The sequence below is a fragment of the Mus pahari genome, chromosome 10 (genome assembly GCF_900095145.1).
Source record: "Mus pahari chromosome 10, PAHARI_EIJ_v1.1, whole genome shotgun sequence".
In the NCBI taxonomy this organism is placed as follows: Eukaryota; Metazoa; Chordata; class Mammalia; order Rodentia; family Muridae; genus Mus; species Mus pahari.
In genome coordinates, this window is record NC_034599.1 from 115,426,072 (window position 1) to 115,451,478 (window position 25,407).

Sequence of the window (25,407 nt, forward strand, 5' to 3'; positions counted from 1 at the left end):
CCTTGCTATGAGGTGAGCAGTTACCATACAAGCTCACCTAAATGTATCACCACGGGCTCACGACAACCAGCCCCAATCAAATATGGACTTAAAACCTCTAAACCATGAGCCAGGATAAAACTTTTCTTTTGTACACAGTAACAGAAAGCTAATATAAGTATCTCCAAGTATAAGCATAGGGTTGGGTTTTTCTTAGTGCTATGACAACCACAACAGCAACCAGCAACCAGCAACCTTTCAGCCTTTATGTTGAGGAATGGGAGGCATAGAAAATTAGATTTTCCTAAGATAAGACAGTCATAGAGAAGACCTCAGCCAAACTTGTGGTGAACACCTGAGCTGGTAGGGAGTCATTTAATTAGTGAGGCCATGGGCACTACCTTGTCTCTCCCTCTTAGAAAATTGTTGACTTAAGAGCCTGGGAGAGATCCCACAGGGCAGGAGTGGGCTGGAGGCCTGCAGGTGATGAGGAGGACGTGCTTAGGAGACACCAGGAGATCTGAGAAAAGGCATGCAGGATGGCAAAGTGTTAATGATTGCAAGGCCATTATTAGCACAAGTGTCCCTCTCTCCAGCCAATGGGCAGGACACAAAGTCTCATTTCTCTTTGCATACTGTGGGGAAATAGCAACAAAGTGCTAGAACAGAGACAATGATGGGATAACAAAATTAGAGTCATTAATGACCCCTTACTCAAGTTGTCTTACCCCCCCCCCATTAGCAGCTCAGTAGTCTGCCCTCTGGGATAAAGAGCTGCCTGGAACAGAACCCAGACTTGGCAGCCTGAGAGTGGCTGGTGCCAGTTGTATCTGTTCCAGGCCCTTGTACCAGATATCAATGGCTGAGTTAAGAACCGTCTCAAAACTCAGTGGCTCCCACAATTCACAAGTGTGATCCCAGGCCCACGGGGATGTTATAGCTCAGCTTCTCTGGGCTGATTCCGCTGGGTCCCAGCACTTCAGGTATCACATTCACTCTGTGAGTCTGTGTTCCCTACTCCTATGTCTGGGGTTGGCTGAGTGGCTCCACACATCTGGCTCTTCTTCCGTGGACCACCAGGTAGCCAGGTGAACTCTGCTCGCAGCAACAACAGAAAAACTAGCTTAATACATCTGAGTTTCCTCATGACATAGATGGGTACAGCACACCACCCACCTGCCTCAGTCTACTGACCAAAATAAGTTGCCTGGGTAACCTAATTAAGGGAGGGCAAGGATGCTCCCTACAATATGAGTGGGTAGAGACCTTCTCAAGACAGAGGCAGGGTATAGGATAAGAATGGGAGCTCCCCGTGCCCCTGCTTCTTCAGTTCCTCATCCCTGGAGACTCACTCAGTGGAACCTTCTTCCTCTGTCGTCTCCTGAGGGCAGGGGAAGGTACAGGGTCCCTCCTCTGTGGACTTTCCTAATAGCTGTGCTTTTTGTACATGGCTCAGAATTCCCCCAGCAAGCGGCTCACTCTTACAGTGGAAATCTGATGTTCACTTTATCCAAACACACTTGAAGAAGCGTCCTCTAGAAACAAGTTCCTCTGCTCTTTGAGATGACGACACAGGTTTGATCCCTTCTCCATATTTCGTACATTCTGAAATATCTAGATTGCCTTCCCCCACAGCGGAGGTGACTCCTTGTGCTCGTCTTCAGCGCTGTTGGTCCTTCTCAAACAGAATCAGAGGGTAGAGGATCTCAGCCACCCTTATTTCCTCTTGTATCAACTCAGGGAATGGGCCCCTGGATTTACCTTTTGATGTGACTACCAGAGGCACGCAGACAACACCCCAAGCTAAATGCAGTCGTCCTCTAGCTTGGTGGGTCCTGAACCTGGTTGGGCATTAAAATGAGCTTTGAGCTGACTACAGATTCAGGGTTCTGGGTCTGGGCCTGCACTGGGCAGTTCTTTATCCCAGAGCACAGGTTACTGAGCTGTTAAGTAAGGGCTAAGACAACGTGGTGTAAGTATAGGGTTTTCGCTCATTGCAGTTCTGTGATCCAGGCTCATGGGTGGAGCTGAAGGGTGAGCTCCTTTGGAAACTGCCAAGTCTCTTGAGCTGCTGGACCATCCCCTCTGGGAACACTAAGCTCTTCTAGAAGCTGATGCCTGCTCTCCTTCCCAACGTGACTTGGATGCGAGCTGTCTGTCCCCCACAGGCTCATGTGGTTACACACTTGTTCCCCAACCAGCCATTTGGGAAAGCCTCCAGGACTGGAGGGAGGAGAAGTCAGGGAGGCAGGACGAGAGATTTTTTTGCTGGGTACCACCTCCCGATCTGCCTAGATGTGAGCAAGCACCCTTCAATTCCATGGCCACAGCCATAACTGCATCTGAAGCCTTGCCTTCGTTGTCACCGTGAACTGTGCCCCTTCAGTTTCCAGCCAAATGAAGTAGCTCTTTGCTTAAGCTGCTCCGGTCAAGTATCTTATCACAGAAACAAGATGAATAACTTGCATTCTGGGTTAGGAAAGCTGTATAGCGTTGCAGAGTGTTACGCAAATGTCTAGTTAAAGCCGGAGGTTCTCATCCCAGCAGAATTCAGGCCCTGTATTTCCTGGGGAATGAGACATTTTCTATGGTCTTGAGAGTCCCTTTTTCAGAGTCCTAGATTTTTTTTTCAAGTTCATGCAAGTGAATCCATTCCTCTTGAGGCACTGAGTTCTTTGTATCACTTATTAGGTCTCTAAACTGAGCGATGTCTACAAGTGACACCTTACCCAAAGCTGACTGTGAAGATAGAGGACACACTCACCTGTGTCCATTTTAATGGTTCTCTTGAAAAGATTTGTGCACAGGAGTTACAGGCCCTGCTTTAGACTATCTTGTTTCTTACACTGACATTCCTGCCCCTTAATTTTTGGCTTCAGCTTATAAAAACAAGTGGTTCAGGTAGGTCATCTAGAATCTTGAGGCTCAAAGCGAGGTCCTTGGAGCTTGTTAGATCACAGTTTGGGCCTCCCCCACGTACTGCATTGAACACATGGGTGGTGTGTGTCCGTGTGTCCACACTAAATTGTTAAAAGTATTGTTCTGTCAGGTGTCTTGCAGGAATCTGTAAGTCTGTGCTTCTGTGGCTGCCGTGGCCCACTTCTCATTCCCTATACGTCTGTCCTGTCTTCCTGTGAAAGTGTGTCTTGTAATCAATCTACTAGTTCCTGGCTTCTCTTCCCAGGTGGCCTTAGGTTGTGTTAGATGGGTTCACAAGGCCACTCTATGAGGGACTGAGGAGGAACTGAGGCAGTGGTTTGCCTCTGGGCAGGAGATCACAGCAGGGCATCCTTAAAGGAACAAACTTGTTAGGGTGGGGAATGACCTAATAAACTCTTTGCTCAACCCCTCCTACCTCGGCAGGGACGGTAGATTTGACTGACAGGCAGAAGGGAGAGGTAGCCTGTTGAAAATGACTGTGACCTCCAAGGTAGGCTGTAGCGAGGCATCTTGCACTTTAGGGCAAAGGTAGTGTGACTATTTCACAGCAAAAATGACACATGAGGGTCACCACACAGAAGCTCTTTGGTATCTGTGGAAAAAGAGATTTGTACATCACAACCTATATTCAAATAGCAATTGCAACATGTTTGATCAGCTGTAATGAAGCCAGGTTCATAGAGTGAGCAGGAGCCAACTGAAAATTGGGGAGATGGGGAGAACGTAGATGCTGGAGTGCCTTTCAGAGTGCCTTCTTTGGTTCACAGGGGCTGTGAGACTCAAAAAGACCTTTATCTCTCTGTAAATGTCATCTCATAAAGTGTGTGTGTGGGGGGGGCTCATCTTTGCTTTCTCATCTACCCTGTTGGATCCTGGATGCTGCGCTCAGGTAGAGTAGCTACACCTCCGGAGAAGTCAGGTGTGCCTGCGGCTATTAGGTCTAGGCTGCTAAAGTGTTAAGTGTGTGTCTTCCGAGGTTGTTCAAGCCAGTCAGAAATAGGACGTGATTAATTGTTTGATGGTAAGTAGGGCAGAAAGTAGGAAATAAGAGAAAAGCAGAGCCCTTTGGGGTTTTCCTAAGCAGTCTAGATTCAGAGGGTTGAGGAGGAGGAGGACGGACCCTCCACTGGGCCGCAGCAGGTTAGAGGACTGCTGGCTGTACACTAGCTAGGAAGGTGGTGGCTCACCTGGACTGTATACCAGGAGACAGAATTCTGGGGACCTGAGGCAGGGTCTAAGCTGGGCTGACATCTTCCAAAGTGTCTCTGTCACAGGGATGGATTGATTGGGGTGGGAGGTGGTAGGCTGTCAGGAAGGCACTTTAGGGGATCAGGAACTTGAGATGGGGCATGGAGGGTTTGTGTGCCACTATATTCTGCACCAGTAGGGAGCTTGGGAGACTACTCTCCTGGACTGAAGAAATCTGAGGCCTCTCACCATCTGACTCCTGAGATGCTTTCAAGGGTAGGATGGGTGGTCACAGGAGGGGAAATCCCGGACAGAGCAGATGGTGACAATGCTGTGGCCAGCTAGCAGTAATGGGCTGGCCTACTGGGCACCTATTATTCAATATGCCATGTGTGAGGCTATGAGGGGAACTGTCTATTGGATTACAGGAAGAAAACAAAGGGGAAAGAAATGGCCAGTGGGGCCTTCAGGAAAGTGAGGCGTATAGAGTAGCCTAGTGTGAGCCTGGTCAAGGGCCCAGGAGGTAACAGATGACAGATGGGGTTGCATTAAGAAGAGTTTGATAAAGGGACTATGAGCCAAAGAGAATGAACCTGCACTGACGAGGCTCTGTCTGGGACCCATAGTAGTGTCTGGCAGGTACCAGAAGGAGCTGCAAACAGATCTGAGCTGATGGGTCTGTGTAGAAAGGGAGCCTGAATCCTGGCTTTCCTGTGCTTGCTGCCAGGAGGGGAGGAAGCTGTTGATGAAGTCCCTTCCTGTCAGCCTCCCAAAGCCACAGCAGGGTGACAGCAGAAGGTATGCAGAGGTGGGAGCAGGAAACATCAGAGCCATACTGTAAAGTAGGGTGACACTGAGCAGGACCCCAGGTGACACAGTGGCAGGTTAATAAGAGAGCAGAGGCAAGTGAGGGCTGGACAACCCAGCCCATGGTGAATGAAAGCTGGGTGCCAACTGTGTGTGACTCTGGGAGTAAAAACATGGAGGAGAAATCAGAGCTCATGACCAGAGGACAGCCAAGATGGAAAGGGGTGGATCTAAATCCCCAACTCAGGCAGAGTGTGGTCAGTCCTCACTCCAAAAAAAAATAATAAGTAGGAGACATGTACCTGCATAACCTGTGTAGTTGACGTAACTGGTCCCAGCAGACCTCCATAGCTCTGCGGAGGCTTTCTACCCTATGGTGTGATTTTTATGAAATTAACAAGAATCGGGGCTAGGGATGTAGCTCAATTGATAGTGTGCTTAACAAACATATAGGAAGCCCTAGCTAGAATCTCGGCATTCAGGAGATGGAGGCAGGAGGGTGAGAAGGTGAGATCCATCCCTGGCTACAATTCAAAGCCAGCCTGGACTACCTAGAACCAAATGTATCCAAAATGTATCCTGGACTACCTAACAAATGTATCCAAAATGTATCCTGGGGGAAAAAAAAGAGTAGGGGAGGATGGAAGGGGGACAAAGGAAGAGAGAAGAGAGGGAGGGTAGAAAAGAGGGGGTTAAAAAGAACCCACAATGCCCAATCTCTACTATCTCCTTGTTCCCTTTCTCTGAAGACCTGACCCAGCTAGTACTTACTGAACACCAGATGGGAAGGAGCCCTGCGCTCCGTCCTCCCCAGCCTATCAGAACCTACGTGGGGATAGGATTCATGCTGCTCTGTGGGTGCACATGTAGGCTCTTGTGAAGAAAAAGCACTGTCCCCCAGCAGGGCTAGGATAGGTACCACAGATTTCACAGGAAGATGATATTGGTCTCTGGAATCACCGTGCAAACGAAGCAAGGCCCTGGGAGACTTTTTTTTTCCCCTGATGATTAGAATTTAAGAGAGAGAAAAAAAATCAAACGTGAGGTGAAGCGATCACAGGATGGAAACTAGACGTTAACATCTACCTGAGGAAGCATGGCCCTGAGTGGCCTTCTGCTGCCTTCAGAACAAACAGCCCCACAGCTCCAGGAGCCAGCTCTGCTGAGACATTGAGACTCAGCTTCATGAATGCTGAATCCCATGCAGGCAGCAGGCTCTCAAGCTCACAATAAATTACCTGCGAATAGCAGGGGCATCATAAATAGCTTGGCCTGTGGGTTGCTGATTCCCTTCTTGAAATGGCTCTACTTCACAGCCAGACGCTTCCCCAGTACCACCCTCTCCCGCTTCCTGCTGCCTGCTCAGAAAGTGCTTTCCTCCACCTCCTCAGGGTGATTTGAACCTGAGAATGAAGGCAGATACTTCACAGCCTCCCTTAACCGCCTCCTTAACACCACTAACCATGAGGTTAACAGTCCCTCTTGGCTGTCATTAGCAAATCTGAGCCCATTGCACTCCTTAGCTAGAGACTGTTGAGGCTTCTCTGGTTTTAAAAACAAAGGGTTTGGGTGATGGTGATTTCTCAGACCCTGGCTGATAGCCTCTTTCTAAGAAAGACCTGTGTGGATTAAAAGCTGAGATTTGCCATTTAGTTGTTTCCCATGACTGTTTAGCAATGAGCTGAAAGCTAGGGATGTGGTTGATGTCACTCGAACAGGTGTTTTTCAAAACTCAAGTCCATGAGAAAGAAAACTGTCCAATCCCCACCTACCTTTTTTTCTTCTTGGTGTAGCAAATTAAAACAACAGACATCACATTACTCATGCGCCTCTGAAGTGAGCCACAAATATATAACGTTTCCTGTTCTTGTCACCTCTTAAATTATCTTTGCTTTTGCCTTTCTTTCTTTGTTTCATTTTGTTTTGGAAATAGGGTCTCCCTGTGTAGCCTGTGATAATCTTGAATTCATGGCAATTCTACTACCTCAGCCTCCTGAATGCTAAACTTTATAAAAGCCAGAGTGGTGCCTTTTGCCAGCCTTATGTTCTTGCCACACCTGAACTCCGTTTCATTTCCTTCTCTTTCCCTTTTATGTTTTATGCACCCTGCTAAACTCACCAAGCAGAACAAGGTCAGCTGTATCATCTCTGACTTATGCTTAACTTACTCCTCCATATCTCAACCACCCTGCAGAGTAGGGATGGAGGCTGCTGAAGCTTCCCAGAGCCCTGCTGAGTCCTTACATTGGCAATTGTTGCACACTGCATAGCCCTCTTGCTGGGTCAGATGCCCCTGGGGTTAGGGAACAATCAGTTCCCATGTCACAGAGATGTTTAGGAGTGGTGGCTGAATCTTCAGCAAAGAATTAGTATCAGATCCACAGACTCCAGCACCCAAGTCCCTAGTCAGTAGCTGCTTACATTTGAACAAAGAATCAGATCCAAACCCATAGTCATTTGAGATGTTCAAATTAAAATAGCCTCTTAGTTAAAGTGTTGCAATCCAGCAATGTCAAGGTCTTGGTGGAGAAGCAGATTCTGTGTACCTTTTAAATGTGTCTCAGAGCGTTTGTCTAGGTACAATGTTTCAGACACACTGATAACACCATGGACTCTTTCAGGGCACACAGATGCAATATGGAGTTAGCATTTTCTCCTGGGTATTTGGTATTCTCAGCCACAGGTCTTTGTCTTGGTTCTATGAAGCACATCTTATGTCTGATGGAGGTGGGTGTCTAGCCACAAAAGTGTCTGGCCTCTAAGTCAGAGAACTATGAAAGCCGGGTTATTTCTTTGACTGGGATGATACAAGATGGGGTCCATGCATGCATAGTTTAAGTGCATACCTCCCTGCATAGTTTAAGCCCTACACAGGACTCAGTGGAGTGGTCAGATGGAATATCAAAGACATGAGCCCTGTATCTTGGGACATGGACAGTGGTGACAGGGAACATGCCACACAGTGGCTTTATAACATACTGTAGAAAGCCAGGGCGAGAGAGACAGCTGCAAGCAGGGACACATATGAAGGAGGTGGCATCTGGGAGGGAGCTGGAACAAGATAAGGGGTCTCTGTCAAAGCCCCGAATGGGTAGTGCACTGCAGGGAGAGGTCTCTGCAAGGAGTGGGCAAATGGGGGTCTTGTGTGTCACGGCCAGTGATTCTTCAAGAGAAGCAGGCATCTAATCTCTTAAGCCAGAGCTAACACCTAGAGTCCCACAATCCTCTCCTGGTATTCAAAGGTGTTTTACTAATTTCTATTAAATTATATGAACGATTGTCTTCACAGTGACATTTTTCACACAAGTGTATACACACCGAGGCTTTCTTTTTGTCCCCCTTCCCCGCCCCACTGCTCTCTTTTCTTCTACAGAGTTCTCACTGAATTCTCCCCATCCCTACGTACCATCAGTAGTTGGTTTAATCTCTATTTCTCAGATGGAGAGACTGAGACCAAGAAAGGCCAAGGCCTTGCCTCCGAGCCACATAGATGGAGATAGAGAATAAAACCAGTGTCCTCTCAGGGACTGAGTCCCCATCCCTGCACCCACTCCATACCTGGCTCTCTGCTGCAAAGACATTGCCCCCCACATACCCTGCAGAATTCTTGGGGCGTGAATAGTGGTAGGGTCTGTCCCTCTTCCAGCCACACTCTTATGTCTTAGAGTCTGGGCACTTGTCCTTGGGCACTTTCTGGGTGGCCTGAGGTGCACCTTCCAAATGTGCCCAGAATGTGCTGATTCTAGCCCGTGCATACCACCCAGAACCCTGTAGCAGCACACCAGGAAATTCCAGTCCTTCCAAGTACCCCAGGGCAGCTGGAGACTGGAGGTAGCAAATTAAAACAATTGAAGTCACATCACTTGTGCCTCTCTGAAGTGAGTCATAAATACATAAATCCTCAAACCTGCCTTTTTGGATCCCAGCTAATAGGTTTGAACCTTGCTGGGCCTGTAAGCTCTGGAAAGCAGCTATGAGGAGCTGAGCAATAAATTGGATTGTAAAAGTACAGGGTAGGAAAATGATTGCAGCGTTTTTTTTACAATTACCTGGTTTCCCTCCATCGACGGAGGGAAACGTGCTCTCTCCCTTTCTCACTTTGTGTATGAGGTAAAACTGTGACCGGGTTAAGTCCCTGTGGTCATTATGTCATCACAGCCTGGCTTGTCCTAATGGCTCGACACCCCACGGCATGCACCTAGTATTTTACCCTCTCTACCCACATGCTCTCCCGGCCTTCCCGATTTTTAACTCAATGAAGGCAAGGTTCAAAGCCCAACCCAGGCAACAGACTCCAGAACCCACTCTCCCAAGAATGCAAGGGGTACTTTCTGTTTCACTTCAAGAGAAATTAGGTCAATTTTCAGCTTTCATATCACATTTCTGTACCATACCCGAGCAACTCCACCAGTCTCTAGACACCCAAAATTCAATCACGGGTTCTTCTTTACTGGTCCATCTCTTTGCATTCCAACATGCTGCTGCTGCTGCCACTGTCCCTGACTGTCTGCTCCCCGTGATCTTAAGAGTTCATAAGTGAACTTTGCTCCATTGTACCCAAGACAAGCCACTTTCTATATTTTGCTTTTCTACTTAAAATTTCAAAGAATCTAAAATAGCACTTGCCAATTTTAAACCACCTCCTCTTCTGAAATATTTAATTCTTCCTTGGGCGGCTTAACATTTTTGTCAATGCAGGATTAAGTGCCATCTTTGAAGACAGTCTATTAGCTCAGAAAGGCAAGCTGTTGACCAAGTGGTAAAGACAGGCAGGCCTCTAAGGCGAGAAGAAGGAGGGAAGCCCCTGCCCATCAGCCAAGCTGAGGCCATGGCTGGCTGCCTTTGTTAAATGCATACTTTTTTTTTTTTTTTTTAAAGCAGAATTCCCTAGCAAAGACCAATTTTAAGGGATTATTGCTGGGTGGATAAGTAGTGGGAAGGAGAATAACAGCAACCTTTAATTGGCGGAGGGACTGTCAACTGTGGCAGGTGCACAGGGGCTGTGTGGGTCTGAAGCCAGTGGAACCAAGGATGACCTCAGCCCCCCAAGACCCCAGCCCTGACCAAGACTGTCTGAGACCTGGGCTGTCTTGGTTGCTGTTTGTCTTAATTGTCTGTTTCTAAAGCCCCGTGGGAGAAGACAGGAGGGAAAAGCATTTGAGACATGAAGGCTTTGATAATTTCTGCCTTTTTATTTGATGGTCTTAATCGAAAGCCTTGGTTTTCCATTTTATGCAATTAAGTCAGCTCTACATGGACCCCAGGGCTTTCGCAGCCCAGTCTCACTTCCCACCCCTGAAGGGTCAGCCTTCCACATCTGCCTTTTGTGCTTAACTAACTGGCCTTTAGTGCAGCTGTAGGAGGAAGAGACGTTTTCTTCTATAACAACTCACGGTTTTTTTCAAGAGATTTCTGGAGAGATGGCTCAGCCAGTGAAGTGTTTGCCACCCAAGTGTGAGATCCTGAGTTCAGTCTCCAGCACCCTTGTGTGCGCTGGTGAAGCAAGTTTGTGATCCCAGCACTGGTGAGGTGGAGGCAAGCAGAGCCTTGGAGCTGGGTGGCCAGAAAGGCCTGGCAAAAGTAGGGAGAGGGGAGAAGGGTAAGGAAGGGGAGGGTCAGGAGAGAGGAGAGAAGAGGAGAGGAGAGGAGAGGAGAGGAGAGGAGAGGAGCTGATTTCTGAGTCAGAAGAGGAACAGTCCTGCCAGGCTGGTGTGGGAAAATGTGACTTGTCAGGTGAACTCTGAGGTTGATTTTCCCAGTACAGATTGGGCAGAGATAAATGGCTTACCCTTTCCACCGGTTTAAAATGAAAGAGTGTCTGAAAATTTTAAGAGAAACCATTAAGGCTACTTTTAGCACTTTTTCCCCCCATGAGGCAGAGAACACCAAATCAAATTCCTACCTTGCCTCAACATTCCTTAGGTGAAGGTGAGTGTGAAGGCTTCCCAGGGTGCTGGGAAAGATGGACATCCCTCGCTCTGACCTAATAATGCTCTCCACTCCCAGGTCATTCCCCCAGGGTTGCAGTAACCGCAGGCCAGGAACAGGATGGAAAGGGGTGTGGGGAAGGCTAGAGCTCAGGATGCTCCAACCTGACTACCACGCAGGACTTAAGAAGTACCTGGGTGAGGGGTAGCCTCTCTTAGACGCTTCCTCTAGCCAGGCGTGGTGGTAACTGTGGTCCCAGCTACTGTGGAGGCCGAGGCAGGAGAATTGCTTGAACCCAAGAGTTCAGGGACAACAGGGGTAGCTCAGTTGGCAGTGTGCCTGCCTACCCTTTGTGAGGTGGATTAGCCCTGAGTTAAGAGTCCCAGCCCCCTTTGGTTAAAGTGTCACACACCTATAATCCCAGTACCTGGGAGGTAGAGATAAGAGGATCAGGAGTTCAAGGCTAGCCTCAGCCACATAGTGAGTTGGAGGCTAGTCTAGACTACATGAGACTCTGACAAAAAGAATGAGAAAGAGAATGAAAGAAAGAAAGAAAGAAAGAGAGAGAGAGAGAAGAAAGAGAGAGAGAGAAAGAAAGAAAATAGAAAGAAAGAGGAAAGAAAGCAAAGCAGCCGCCTCCTCCAAGCCTTGCGCTAACTGAATGGGTAGATGTGGGGAAGGCCGTGGTTATGACACTTGATCTAACAGCTTCTGTGAGTCCACTGCTCACTTGTGTTTGAGAGCAGAAACTCTCAAAGCAAACACAGTCTTAGACATACGGAACTTCCCCAGCCCAGGCTTGACCTCATAGTGGATATTGGCTTAAGAAGCACTAAGGAATGTATGTTCTTAAAACACAAGTTGAAGGGAACTGTTTGATCCATCGCAAACCATGTTCTCTCCATGTCCTCCCTCACAGCCTCTGAACTAGTGCTCTCCTAGGTCTCTCGGCCACTCAGCCTTCCTGCTTCCCAGCACTGTCTTACTGTGCAGCCTCTCCTGATGGCTGTTTTCCATATTGTTCCCAGTTTGTTTGTTTTTTGTTTTGTTTTGTTTTGTTTGATTGTGTTTGTGTCCTGTGGCAGTCCTCAGCTGGGTTCTCCCTCTGAGGATGACCCAGAAGCTTCTGGTCGTGTCTCTCCCCAGGAAGGAGTTGAAAGCTTAGGTGGTAGGTGAACATACACTCTTCCTCCAGCTTAGTGAGTCTGCCTCTTCAAAGACGTGCTGCAGTTGCTTTGTTGTGCTTAACAGAATTTTCTGAATGTATTTTCAGGGTTGGAGAGATGGCTCATTAGTTAAGAGCACTTAACTGCTTTTGTAGAGCATAATTCAATTCTCAAGACCCACATTGGGCAGCTCACAACTTACCACCTATAACTCCTGCTCCCGGGGATCTAGTCTTTGGCCTCCATGGGTGTACACACACACACACACACACACACACACACACACACACACACACACACACATTTTTCAAGACAGAGACTCACTAGATAATCCAGACTGACCGCAGAATGACCCTCCTACCTCAGCTTCCTATATGCTAGAATTTCAGGCATATGCCACTATACATACATTTATACCTGTGTGTGAATATAGGTAGTGACAATTTTGGAATTTTGGTTTCTTTTAAAAACACAGAAAGTTGTAAGGATATGTTTTCATTTTAATCCCAGGTGTGGGGCTGCAAGGCTGCCTCAGACTGTCCACAAAAGCTGCGATTTACCTCATGCTCTGGCAGGGACATGATTTTGCCAGCTGCAGATAGTTTCTGTGATTGTGTGATGTTTAGAATTCTGGGGACTTTTCAGAGGGAATATAAATGCTAGGGGCCCAGGAGGTGGAAGGTTGTTAGTGCGTTGTTGGGTGGTTGTTGTTTGCAGTTGGTTGAGGTTTGTTAAGTAGTCGTATGCAATGAGAAAACAACAAGAAGAAATTGGCAAAGATCAAATTTACCCCCAAGGAACTCTGTCAGGCTGCCTGACTGCCCTGCTACTGGAGGTATAATGGTTGCTCAGGGGAGACAGACGAAGTCCGTGATAGGAGTCTCTGGGTGTCATTCTCCAAGGAACCAGAAAAGGATCAAGTCTGGCCGGAATAAAAGGTTCCCTAGAGTATCGGTCTGTCTGGAAAAGCCAAAGTGTTAAAACTCTCTGAAGGGAAGCCCATGCAGTGCTGGTGGTCTGAGGCAAGCAGCAGCAAGCAGTAGAGAACCACAGCTGGAGCCCCTAGCAAGCAGGCAGCTGGAAGTAGCTATGAACAGCAAGCTGTGTCAGGCACGAGCCCAGCCTGTTGGTCAGACCCAAGGTCCATCGATGAATGCTTCAGGAGAGAAAACTTTCCCAGAGTGGTTCAGCCCAATGAAACAGCCACTCTCAAACGATTCTTGGTGAGATAACTCGTGCACATATTCCATATGGATAGGGACTTTATAAACATTTTGGGAGTAGGGTGGGATCCAGGGGTAAATGTCTCCCATTGGCTCAGTCTGAGATGTTAGGGATGTTCTATTTGCATGGAGAAGGGTTTCGGGTGTTGTCACTTTGTGACTGATTGCTGATTGTCATGGCTCTCTCAATGAGATGTCATGGTTACATATTCCAGGAAAAATAGAGCAGGGAGCTGGCCCAATGCCTACCATCCTTAATTCTGAGGTTTCCCAGTATTTGTGCTTGCTCACCCTTACCAGTTCTGTCTGGTGGCACGGTCCACTTGCCCCACAGACCTTGGCACCCCTAATTAGCAGGAAGCAGTCTAACAGTAATGTTGCTCCCATTTCAACTCCTGAATTCATTCAACGATCTCTTTCCTTTCATCTCTATCCTTTCTTCTCTCTTATCAAGTGTTAGGGTGTTAAAAGGGTAGAAGAAAAGGTGTGGGGAAGGGTGGAAGAAAGAAGAACCCACAAAGTATCAAAAGATGACTACAAATGGATGGATTAATTAGATAGATAGATAGATAGATAGATAGACAGACAGACAGATGATAGGCAAAAAGATGTTAGGCAAATAGATAAATGGATAGATAGATAGATGATAAAAAGATGATAGGCAGATAGATGGATAGAGAGATAGATAGATGATAGACAGACAGGTAGATAATAGATATAAATATACATAATTTTAAAGGTAAGACCTCTTTATTCTAGGTTGCTTTTCCCACTGTTTCTTTAAAAATTAAATTAGGCCCTTCCACAGTGAAAATGTTGAGCCTCTAAACCATTCATTGGAGTGGATCCTTAATATGTACCAATTTTTTTTTTTTTTTACTTTTTTATGTTTAAGCAGAACAGGTATAAGGTTGAAGCCAGCCAGTGTGTCAGAAAGCACAAAGTGGGACAGCTGTGGCCTGCCGGTGGCCACTCCTATCTCATAGACAGTAACAGAAGAGGTGTTTATCTTCCCACCATGCTTCTGAGAATAAGAAGCAAGAGAGCCTCATTTGGTTTCTGAGTCACCCACTGACTAGGAAATGTTGGGTTCAGTAATTTAAGTCTTGAAATCGCTTCAGTTCTGCCTCCCAGGGTTATACATGCTGCCAAAGGGTTCGTGGGTAAAGGTTTCCCAGAAGAGCACCATGATCTATGCTCTAAGGTAAACTTAAAATGTCCTCAACAAAGGCTTTGCTATCACGCCTGCTTTTCACAGGGATGGACACAGGCTGCCCTAAGATGTACACGTGTGAGACATGATCTAGCAGGAGCACAGAGGTTAAGAAGGAAACTAATATGTAATAGATGCTTTCCCAGGAGCAAAAAGGAATTTCCATCCTGGCCCACAGAAAACAACTGACTGGCTGAAACCATACTGTCATTCACCGTGGCTTTAAGAATGTGTTTGCTGGGCTGGAGAGATGGCTCGGAAGTTAAGAGCACTGACTGCTCTTCCAGAGGTCCTGAGTTCAATTCTCAGAAACCCCATGGTGGCTCACAACCATCTGTAATGGGGTCTGATGCCCTCTTCTGGTGTGTCTGAAGAGAGAGACAGTGTATTCATATACATAAAATAAATATATAAATTTAAAAAAAAAAAAAAGAAAAAGAAGGTGTTTGTCATGTTTCAGAACACTCAGGCACACGGGTGTGTGCAAGAGGCTGTTCACTTTTACTTAGGTAGATCCCACTGGAAGCATGGGGAAGCTTCTAGAAGTTTTAGTTACCTGATAGTCCCTGGCATGTCACATGAGTTAAAGGGTGTCCTCACCCACTCCCAATTGTATACCTCCCACACTGCCTAGCCACTGTTCAGACTGTGTGTGAATATGGGCATTTGTGCTTCCTATGACATCATACCACCTTGTGATGTCACATTCAGTTCCTTTGTGCACACACACTTTATGTTCCTATATGGACCGGCCTCCTGAGGCATTTCCCAGCATGCCCTCCTAGTTAAATGACACACAATGACTTTGCAAACAGCTGTTTCCTCTTCCTTCCTAATACTTATGCCACGGTTCATTCTCTGGCCAGGACCAGGTGTGACAGGGGCCCAAGGGAGAGACACATGTTTGTCTTCTGCCTCTCACCTCTCGGGGAGCAGCAGGTTGTTTTCCCTGTGCCTGTTGGAATGGATGTGCCCTGTAGTCTGAGGTCTTCACCGAGTCAAGGTAACTGGATGGTTTGGGTCTGTTACTGAGCTGAAGGGTCTCCAGTGCTGATCGCCCTGTTCCTTCTAGGTCTGACTGTGTTGTTCTGGTAAGGCAGTCTTAATCTGGGTTGAGGAAACTGTACTGGATTTCTTTGCTTACGCCCCTTGTTGTTGCTAAACTGCCGACTGTTTTCAAATGGGCCATCTTTCTTCTATAGCGTAATATAGAACGAATAGCTTTTTCTTTTTTTCTCTTCCCACTAATGCCCTGCCTGGTGCTGGTAGGTATTTTGAGTTGTCATGTGGTCTGTGCTCCGCTGTTTGCTAGGTGCTTGGGGAAATACATGTTTCTTGAGCTTTGTATAGACAACAGAAAAGCTTTTCTTAACCTCAAGTCTCTTCAGGCCAGCACAGAGGCAAATGTGTGCTTTAGAGATTGTCAAAGGAGAAAGAAAGTGCTAAGTCCTAAAACCTTTCACCTGCATGTGTGACTTTCTGCCTGCTGCTTTGCTTCCTCGTTCATGTTAGTGATTTACATGTTCATATCATACCGCTTCCACTTTCTTGTCTACCCCTTCATATGCATTAGGACTTGCACAGACGTGCGTGTTGTTATTTCGAAAATCCAATCCATGCCTGTATTGTTCTGCTTATTCTTGATTTTTGCATTGTCCAACCTTTTTAAGGTTTTGTTTGCTGCCTGGTTTTCTTTTGGAGGAGGGGTTGTTTTGATTTGGAGTTCTTCTTTATTAATTGTGATGGCTTTAGGGTCTAACGATCAAACCAACTTGTTTCTCTTTCATCATCTTTTTCTTTATTGAATTCCTTCAGCTTTAAATTTTTTTTCTTGAGACAACAGTGGTTTTCAGCCTTCCCTGCTTGCTGGGTGCATTTAAACTGAGAGTCTCTTTGATGCCCCATGGAGTCTTTGAGCTGAGCCCTCCCTTGCTGCTCTTCGCAGCACTGTCTCTGATTTTACCCTTAATTTTCTTCATAAATTACTCGAGTCAAAGCTTCAGGGGGCTTGGAAGATTTCTTTTTTCAAGTAAGTTTTATTGAGATAGTATTTGTGACCTAATACTGGTGACATATTTGGAGTGGTCTGTAGAAATTTAACCACTAATGTTCTGTGTGGTTTCAGCATGGAGTTTGAATATGAGAAACATCCAATTCTGTGCCTGTATGCTCAGACCATCTCTCTTTTCCTGTGCTTGGTTTAATCAGTTTCTGAGAGAGAAGCCTGGACATTCCCCCACTCTTATCCTGGGTTTCCTAGGTGCCCCCCTTGTGTTTTGAATTCAACCCACAATATTATTTTTGTTCTTAGATATTATTTTGTCCTTGGATTCTGTTTTGATCTAAGGATACCAATGCTCTCTTGCTCACTCTTTGTTCCTTCCTTCCTTCCTGATAACACTCTTTCCAATTATTCCATGCTATGGCATTTAATGTCCTTTTCAAGTTACCATATAGTAGTTATATACATTCCCCATCTCAAAGTCTGACTTTAAATAGAATTTTAAGTCCTTCATACTATATACCCTTTGGCATTCTTAGACTCATCACTTCATTTATTTTCATTTCCTACTTGACATGATTCTCAATGAGCATCTCCTTGCCTATCCTATCTCCCTGCATTCAGTAGGGTTTGAGTGGTGTGTGTGTGTGTGTGTGTGTGTGTGTGTGTGTATGAGTATACATGATGTGTATGGATGAGTGTGTATAGTATATATAAGTATTTGTGTCAGCATGTCAGTGTGTGTGAGTACATTGTGTGAGTGTGTGTTTATGTGCATGTGTGTATGAGTGTGTGTTTATGTGCATGTGTGTATGAGTGTGAGTATATGTATGTGATCGTGTGTGTGTGTGAGCATATGTGTATGTATGTATGTGTGAGTGTGTATAGTATATGTGTGTGAGCATGTCAGTGTGTATATAGTATCTGTGTGTGAATGTGTGTGAGTATGTGTGTGTGTGAATATATGTGTGTGTGAGTGTGTGTTTGGTGGGAGGAGGTGATTTAGAATTTTTACATCCTTCTGCTCTACTTTTTTTTTTTTTTACTTAAAACAGAGTGGTTAATTTTTGCCACTAATAGGAAGATACAATTTTATTCAGAATTCGTAATTTTCTCTCCCCTCAAGACAAAACCCTGAACACATTTTTTACATGTCTTTAATTTCCAAGGACTCTCTTAGCATCTGGTTGCTCTTTTCACAATGGCCTGCTTGCTTTTCCAACACCGTATATTACTAAAGGTTTTATTTCTTTTCTTCAGGAAGGGAAGAAAACATATGTGCTGCTTGGTCTGCTATCTTCAACCAGAAGTCTGAAATACGGTCTGAATGCTGCTTGCAAGGATCTCTTAGATTGAGGATAACAGACACCAGAGACTCGCCACCATAAACATTTCCACAAGAAATGTGAGTTTCCCCGTAAGCATGAGTCAGATTCACAGACCAGAGGATGGGTTGTGTTGGGGCTCAGTGAGGACTGAGAAGAGGCTGCAAGAGGGACCGTGTTTGTACTGGCGTCCACAGTCCCACATGCTTAGCTGCCACTGTAGAACTATTAGCAAATGAAATTAAATACTTCAGTTGCTTAGTAACTAATCCAGTCTAAGAAAGAAGCAAAAATAGAATACATAAATTTAGAACTTTTAGGCCACGTGCCAAGCAAAATATTCTTGCTTTTACATCCTTTTGATTATCTGCAATTTGAATGGAAGAAAATATATTTTAGTGTCCTTGAGTGAGTGTGTGTGTTGATATTCCTTGCTAAAAGTGAATTATTCTCAATGGTTGAACACTCATGAGACGTAGTCTGGCTTCCAGCATGATACCCCACTGGCCCTCAGAAGCACAAGTAGAAGATACTGATGACTCTGGAGTTTATTTTCCTGACATAATCAGAAAGCCAAAGGGCATTATGTGATTCCAGCCCTGTTATATTATGGGAAGAAAAGCAAAAAAATCATCTGTTTTACCTAATTTTGTATAAAATACAAATACCATTTCCTTTCCCAAGCAGTTTTCCAAGACACCAAAATGAGGACACAGTTTAAATTTTTATGTGACACCAAAAGAAATCACAGGTCACATGATGCTGGTGTTTATAGAATTACCACAATAAATAAATAGGAATTATAGTAATGTCGGTTACTTACCATGTGAATTTTGCCTCCTGGGAGAGCAGTGTGTGTTTATGGCTGACACATTTCAGAACAGAAAGGAAAACAAGGGTGTTGGAGAGATGGCTAAGTGGTCAGGAACACACTGGCTCCTCTTCCAGAGCATCCAGGTTGGTTTTTAGCATCCGCATGGTGTATTCACAACCATCTGTAACTCCAGTTCCAGGGATCCAATGCCTCACACGCATGCCTGCAAAACAGCAACACACATAAAAATAAATACATCTCAAAAAAAAAGCTTAAACTCTTTGGGAGTTCATATGTCTTTTAGGATTTCAGCATCTATTCCCTGAGAACACAACAAACTGTACAGTTGGGAAAGTGTGACAGTGGGGTGGTGTCTTGGCTCAGCCGCTTGTTATATTGCGTTGGCTGAGTTGGTAAAGCGTCAGACTCTACCTTCTGATTCTCTTCCTTACCCCAGTTATGGCCTTCACAGGAATCTTTTCTCTTGACCCAGGCAGTAAGTAACACAGGCTGCATTGGCTCTGCAGGGCTCTGCTGCAGAGCACCAAGCCCCACTCCTACATTGACTTTTTTTTATTTTTATTTTTTGTAAGAACTGAGAATGTGCCCCTATTCAGATTCTTCTGCTATTACCTCATGGTTAAAGGCACATTTTTCCTTTTCAAAAATATTTTTTAAAGATTTATTTTAATTTTATGTGATTGAGTACGTGTATGTATGTATGTATGTGCACCATTTGTGTGCTGAGTAACTAAGGAGGCCAGAAGAGAGCTTCAGATTCCCTGGAACTGGAGGAACTTGTGGTTGTGAGCCTCATATGATGCTGGGAACTGGGCCTGTACCTCCTGGAAGAGTAGTTTCTCTTAACCTCTGAGCTATTGTTAATTCCATGGCTGTGAGGAGGAAGATCGCCAACCCCAATCATCGTGGTCAGATTAATTAAAGCGAGTGTTTTCAGTTGTGGACACTGGCTGCCTCTCTCTAAAGGAGGGGTTCATGAGATCAGCACTGGACATGGGGAAGGTAGAGGTCCTTATAGTTCAGGAGTAGGGAGTTTCCAAATGGGGGATTAGGCAGCCAAATAGGCAGAGTTACAGAAGCCGAACATAGTATATCGAGCAGGTCATAATAAGCTCCTGAGACAAAGACATGTTGCGAAGTGGGCATAACAAGGTGGCCATAGCAACTTTTAGAAACAATGGTGTGCTTGCCATTTCCTGAAGCAGACAGTGTAAAGTCATTTGTAGTTAAGATTACAGGTGGGGCATCCTGGAGAAACAGATTGAATCATGAATAGGAATGAACCTAGTTTGTTTTTACTATAAGATGGCTTAAGATGGAGGCAGGCTGGTTTATCACAACCTCTATAGTCTCAGAAATTTTAAATAATGTTTCACCGTGTTCCTTGGAGTAATCTAAGTCCTTAAAGTGGGTCATCAAGTTCAAAATGACTGGCAAAGATGACTCCTGTCACTCCAGAGTGTAACCAGGCTAGGCGTGGCTCTTGGCTTTGAGCGCCCAGCCACCCTGCTAGTCTAGGGTCCTGTGCTCAGTCTCCTGTCAGCTTTCTCTCTCGTGTGCTAACACTCAGCCTGCAGTAGTCCATAACAAGCAGGGACTTGCTCTAACATAGAAAACACAGTCAGTTGGCTGAGCCTGAAGCCAGTTTTTTTCCACTCCCGTGTGGAGCTATAGAGCTCAGGGAGGAGGCAGTCACTTGCGTTTGCAATGAACACCACCATTTAGATGTTCTTCTGTCCATAGTTTTTATGAGAATATTAACCATTTACAGAAAGGTTGGCTGATCATTTGGAGGGCTAAGAATTAGGAGTAAAGATCACTGGTGAGTCAGAGGGTTAGAAACAGTTGAAAGCTAAGTCCATGCATGCTGGGATCCAGTTCAGTGGTGGAGAGCTAACGTGAGTGAAGCACTGGAGGAGGGGATGGAGACTTACATTCAAGCCTGCAAAATAAATATATCATTGCCCAGTCTTCAATTGAGGTCCCAGCATACAGCTGGACATTCAGTGATAGGTTAGGTTAGGTTAGGAAAGGGTTTTGTGGATGCTGTGTATGCATGTGGTAGATGTTCTACTTAGCATTAGATGCTGAACAAGTCATAGAATTCCCCATCCTTAAGGATCTTCTGTTCCAATGGAGTGGCATATGATGTACCTAGTGCCAAAATACAAGAGATGGGCATAAACACTACAATCAGAATCAGCTGCACTATCATGAAACCCAGAAGCAGCACCAAGACTTTCTGCAGGCTCTGGGCTTTGGTTCCTGCTGAATAGCCTACCTGTGGGATCTGAGCTGGTACATCACTGCTCAGGCCTCCTGTCGGCTCCCTCTTTTCCATTGGGCTGGATGTGGAGAGTTTGCAGAGAGAAGTCAACATGGTCCTGAGCTCTTTGCAGACAGTTTGTGGACGGAGGTGTCAACCTGTCTGATAGCTAGCTCTCAGCGGCAAGGCAAGGTGGCCATTTTGGATTGAATCTGGGTCAGGGATCTGAATGAATCCATTTAATATCTGTTTAAGAAGTTAAGAGAGTATATTTACTCAACCTAGTTCTCACATCAGAACTATGTTCAGCTTGATACAAACCTAGACATATCTGGGAAGAGGGAATCATAGCTGGGAAAGCACTTCCCTTCTGTAAGACTGGCAAGTAAGTGAGTGTGTTGGGTATCATTATCCTGACTGTTGATTGAGGTGGAAGAGTCAAGCTCTTTGGGGGCAGTGCCAGCTATAGGTGGGTGGTCCTGGGGTAAGTAAGAGAGCAGACTGCGTAGGCACCGAGGAACAAGACAGTAAGCAGAGTTTCTTTGTGGCTTCTGCCTCAGGGTTCTCCCTTAAATTCATGCCCTGACTTCCCTTGGTGACAGCTTGAGACCTGAGATAAATTTTTTTCCTCCCCAAGTTACTTTTGGCCAATGTATTTTGTCACAGCAATAGAAACCCTAACTGAGACTATGGTACAAGAGATTTAGAATAGATGTCACCCCGTTCCTGCTTCCCAGAGCACTGTGTCGTTGGTCAATATTAGTTTTTATCACTCTGATCACATCTGCCCCAAATCCAAGCCATGTAAGGATCTCTTCTGTTATTTATCTTTCAAATTCAGAAGGTAAAGAACTAAAGTTATTGCTTCAGCTAATATTTTCTCATATCTCGGTTGTTCATCTTCACTGTCAGCTTGACTGGATTTAGAGTCACCTGGGACATATACTTCCGGGTATGTCTGCCTATTGGGAAGTGTCCAGAGAGATTTAACTGAGGGGTGAAGACCCACCCTGAAGGTGACTAGTACTATCCCACAGGCTGGGGTCCGAGGCTGAATAAAAAGGGAAAAGAGAGAAAGCTCACTGAGCTATGACCAGACATATTAGGCCCCTGCTGCCATGCCTCCCCCAGCATGATGAACTGAACGAACTGTCAAACCACAAGCCAAAATAAACCCTTCCTTCCTGAAATTGGTTTTGTGGGATATTTTGTCACAGCAAATGAAAAAAAAAAAAAAAACTAATTATGTCTTTTTAAATCACCTGTGTAGCATGGATTTGTACCGAAGAGGGGAAAGCTATATCCATCAGGGTTTAATTAGAAATAATCTTCTATGCCATTGAAGCTGATTCTTTTAGCATCAACCTGGGACACTTGAATTATGGATTTATCTGTGAGCCATTTTAAAAGTAGATATGCTTTTACCACAACTTGATCTGTGGCACCCACCTGGCAGCAAAAAAGCAACACAAGCCTGCGGCCCCAGGCTGAACCACTGTACTCAGCCCAGTTCCCAGGCCTCACCAGGGCTAGCCTTCTCTATAGTCTGAGGTAGCCCCACCAGTCCCCTCCCTGCACAAAGCGTGGCATTCTCTGTACCACTTTCCATGTCATAAGAACTAGTTCCCATGACACAGGGTTGGCCACCCACTCCCAGAGAGCACTAACTGGAGGACTAGCTCAAGCACTAGGTGGAGGACTAGATGTTCACTCTTCCCAGGAAGCCCCTTTGCCTACCTTTTCCTCTGTGCTCATCTCCTGAAGCAAAATCCTGGGAAACTGGCAAGGCTGCCTGTCAGAACCATACTGAGCAATTCGTATTCTCAGTAAGTTGGACTTCCTGGAGAGACTTCTGCTCACAGAACCTCACTAAGGTTAGCAAAGCAAGGCTGTGGGGTCAGACTTCACGACTTCATGGCCTTAGGGAAAGTTCGAGGAGTCTGGCCCCTGAATGGCATGTGGATCCTATCACAGTAAAACACAAGGCATGGCCAGGAATTCCTCAGAGGGCACACAGCCTGTGTTGGTTTGTGACCTCATAAACTTCCTAAGTCACAGGAAGGGGGTGGAGCAGGGGGAGGAGGAGGAAGAAACCAGTAAAGACTGGGTGTCCCTGTTTCCTGTGACTTTCATAGCCTCCTCTGCCATCTGCCACCACATCTGAATCTCTATTCTAAACCAGGGCAGAAAATAAGGCCTCTTTACAGAATGCCTAACTCTTAAAGGGAGTGTCCTCATCCAGAGACAGACAGACAGACCAAAAGGGGGTGGGGGTTGCTAAAATACAATAAAAGTAAAAGGAGATCTTCCATGTGAGAGAGGAGCTCCTTTAGTTTTTACAAAGTAACCTGAAACACAGAAGCAAAAGTCTCAGGCTCCAAAGACACTACGGAGCACACAGACACAGGAGTCCTGACACACAGACACAGGAGTCCTCACAGCCTTCCTCAGTGAGAATCACTCAGCATGACTTGGATCCTCTGTGAGAGGCATCCAGCGCTCCCCTCCCCAGCACACAGTGTAGCTGCAGTTATGGCCACAACATGGTCCCCTGGGAAATGCCACTCATCACACGTATCAAAGGCAGTATGTCGAGGCTCATTGTTTCATGTTTTTAATCTCAGACACCAGTGCAGAAGCCCAAGATGTTTATTATAATTTTGCAGACACCGCCAACAAAAGCTTTACTCATGAAGGAAAAATTAAATGTTAAGGCTGTGCGGATGATAGGGGAGGGTGAGCCATGGAAGGCTCAGAAGGATGGGGGGAAGCGTCATTTCCTTTAGGAAAGAAAAATAGGGTGAGCCATAAACATAGCTTCGTTTTCAGGCTGGCAGTTCTTACAGTAATGTGTTTTGTCAGGCAAGTCCTCAATACAGATTAACATGAAATGCCGACGAGTTCCACCTCTCGGCCTGGGAACAAGGAGGAGTGTTTGGATGAATGTCAGTTAATGACACTCACACTCTTGAAATCAGCCCTGGCAGCCAGGACTGAGGGCTGGGGGAGGGGAGCGCCTTACAGAGAGGGGGCAGGGAAGGTTGTTTCAGGATTCCTAATAACCCACATTGAAGGTGAACCAGAAACAAAACCAGGATGTCAAGATGGTGAACCTGCCAGGGTTATCAGGCCCAAATCACAAAACACAATTTCCAATAAACCGGGCTGGGTCCCCTGCAGGAGGTTTTATGCATTAAGAGCACAAGGCAGGGCTGATCTCAGTGGACTGGGAAGGGCAGCCTCCCACCTCCCCGGTGCACTGGGACCTTAAGGCTATTCCTCAAGACCTGGAAGCCACCCCTTTGTGATTGTTGTGTTCAGACCTTCCAGCCTCCGATAAGCCTAAGGAATTCAATAAAGGTTGAAGCTGCAGCAGTGCTCTGTCACTCACAGATTTAAATCCCTCCTCCCCAGTGACTGGGAGGTGGGATGCACTTATTTCTCAGGTCTTGTTCTTGGAGCTTGACTGCGAGGACTTAGCGTTGGATTATTCTCTTACTGTTTGGAAGAAGAGCTGTCACTGGAAATTGCTGACTAATTTTCTGGCTGTGTAGCTGACGGTTAATGCCTAGATCCATTAATCCTCATGAACAAAGGCTGACAGGCTACCTTGGTGTCCTGCCCACTGTGGCAGTGGCCATCTCTCTGGCTTACCTTCAGTGCTTACATGCTTTTTATTGGTTTGTGTGTTGGATAACTGCTCACTAGATCCTACCAGTATCAAGCCCGGCTTCTTAGGCATTAAATCATAAAGGAATTCTCACAGGAAATCAAGATCCGGGTGGAAAAATTCTTTTTGTGACCAGAACAGAGGTCCCAAAGGTAAGAATAAAACTAAACCACTTTGGGCTCCCCAGTTCTCATCTGTGCCCTGTGATGGCTCCTCCTCCTCCACATCACCTGGAGTGATCTGCCCAGCAGCCCTCCTAGGGACACTGTCCCCATTCTACCCAAGAGGAGACTGAGATTCACACAGCAGGGAAACTACAGAGCCAGGAAACAAGCTTAAGCATCAGTCAGTCTTAAGCAAAATCGCAATGCTCTCTACAAGGCTTATTTTTCAGAAGGATTATGACTACCAGACAGGCACCCATGGCACATACTTGTAATCCCAGCACATGGGACACAGAGGTGGCAGAGACAGCAAAGGCAGAAGGATCATGAGTCTGAGACCAAGCAAGACACTGTCAAAAAAAAGGTGGGAGGTTGGGTGTAGAAGCAAAAGACATAGCTCAACTGGTAAAATGTTTCTCCTTCAGCCCAGAAGCCACAGGGAAAAGGTGTGTGTGGAATTGTTTGCAAGTCCAACACTGGAGAGGCAAAGACAGGAGAGCTCTGAGGCTGGCAGACGAGCCTGGCTAACCTAATGAGTAAGCCAAGGTCCTAATGAAACTCTGTCTCAAAAAATAAGGATAATTCCCGAGGAATGGTGACCTCTCACCTCCACAGGTGTAGAATGGGGACAGTGTGCCTGGTGGGGGGAGCTGCTGGCAGATCACTCCAGATGATGTGGAGGAGGAGGAGGAGGAGGAGGA

General features: G+C 46.0%; 1 long non-coding RNA gene across 1 annotated transcript in view; it reads left to right on the top strand.

Moving 5' to 3' along the window:
- The window catches only part of LOC110328693, a 102,290-nt gene that overhangs the window by 64,751 nt on the left and 12,132 nt on the right, over positions 1–25,407 (top strand). Inside the window, exon 3 of the long non-coding RNA XR_002380873.2 lies at positions 17,707–17,851. This is a non-coding gene — a long non-coding RNA (uncharacterized LOC110328693). The remainder of the gene's footprint in view (positions 1–17,706; positions 17,852–25,407) is intronic.